Genomic DNA, 1,322 nt, shown 5'->3' with positions numbered 1-1,322 from the left:
GACCCTCTGACAGTGCCGCACTCCCTCAGTACTGACCCTCTGACAGTGCGGCACTCCCTCAGTACTGACCCTCCGACAGTGCGGCACTCCCTCACTGCTGACCCTCTGACAGTGCCGCACTCCCTCAGTACTGACCGTCTGACTGTGCCGCACTCCCTCAGTACTGACCCTCCGTCAGTGCGGCACGCCCTCAGTGCTGACCCTCTGACAATGGGGCACTCCGTCAGCACTGACCCTTCGACAGTGCGGCACTCCCTCAGCGCTGACCCATTGACAGTGCGGCACTCCCTCAGCACTGACCCACCGACGGTGCGGCACTCCCTCAGTACTGACCCTCTGACAGTGCGGCACTCCCTCAGCACTGACCCTCTGACAGTGCGGCACTCCCTCAGTCCTGATCCTCTGACAGTGTGGCACTCCCACAGTACTGACCCTCCGACAGTGCGGCACTCCCTCACTGCTTACCCTCTGACAGTGCGGCACTACCTCAGCGCAGACCCTTCGACAGTTCGGCACTACCTCAGCGCTGACCCACTGACAGTGTGGCACTCCCTCAGCACTGACCCACCGACGGTGCGGCACTCCCTCAGCGCTGACCCTCTGACAGTGCCTTACTCCCTCAGTACTGACCCTCTGACAGTGCAGCACTCCCTCAGTACTGACCCTCTGACAGTGCGGCACTCCCTCAGTACTGACCTTCCGACAGTGCCGCACTCCCTCAGTGCTGACCCTCTGACAGTGTGGCACTCCCTCAGCGCTAACCCTTCGACAGTGCGGCACTCCCTCAGCGCTGACCCACTGAGAGTGCCGAACTCCCTCAGCACTGACCTTCTGACTGGGCCCCATTCCCTCAGTACTGACCCTCAGACAGTAGCGCACTCCCTCAGCACTGACCTTCTGACAGTTCGGCACTCCCTCAGTATTGACTCTCTGACAGTGCAGCACTCCCTCAGTACTGACCGTCTCACCGTGCCACACTCCCTCAGTACTGACCCTCCGACAGTGCGGCACGCCCTCAGTGCTGACCCTCTGACAGTGCGGCACTCCCTCAGCGCTGACCCTTCGACAGTGCGGCACTCTCTCAGCGCTGACCCACTGACAGTGCGGCACTCCCTCAGCACTGACCCACCGGCGGTGTGGCAGTCCCTCAGCACAGACTCAGCACATTCCAGTAACAGAACCATAGACCAGCCGACAGTGCGGCACCCTCTCAGCACTGACCCTCTGACAGTGTGGCACTCCCTCAGTACTGACCCTCCGACAGTGCGGCACGCCCTCAGTGCTGACCCTCTGACAGTGCGGCACTCCCTCAGCACTGACCC

The sequence above is a fragment of the Chiloscyllium plagiosum genome, chromosome 18 (genome assembly GCF_004010195.1).
Source record: "Chiloscyllium plagiosum isolate BGI_BamShark_2017 chromosome 18, ASM401019v2, whole genome shotgun sequence".
NCBI lineage: Eukaryota > Metazoa > Chordata > Chondrichthyes > Orectolobiformes > Hemiscylliidae > Chiloscyllium > Chiloscyllium plagiosum.
Note: the sequence above shows the minus strand (reverse complement) of the source record.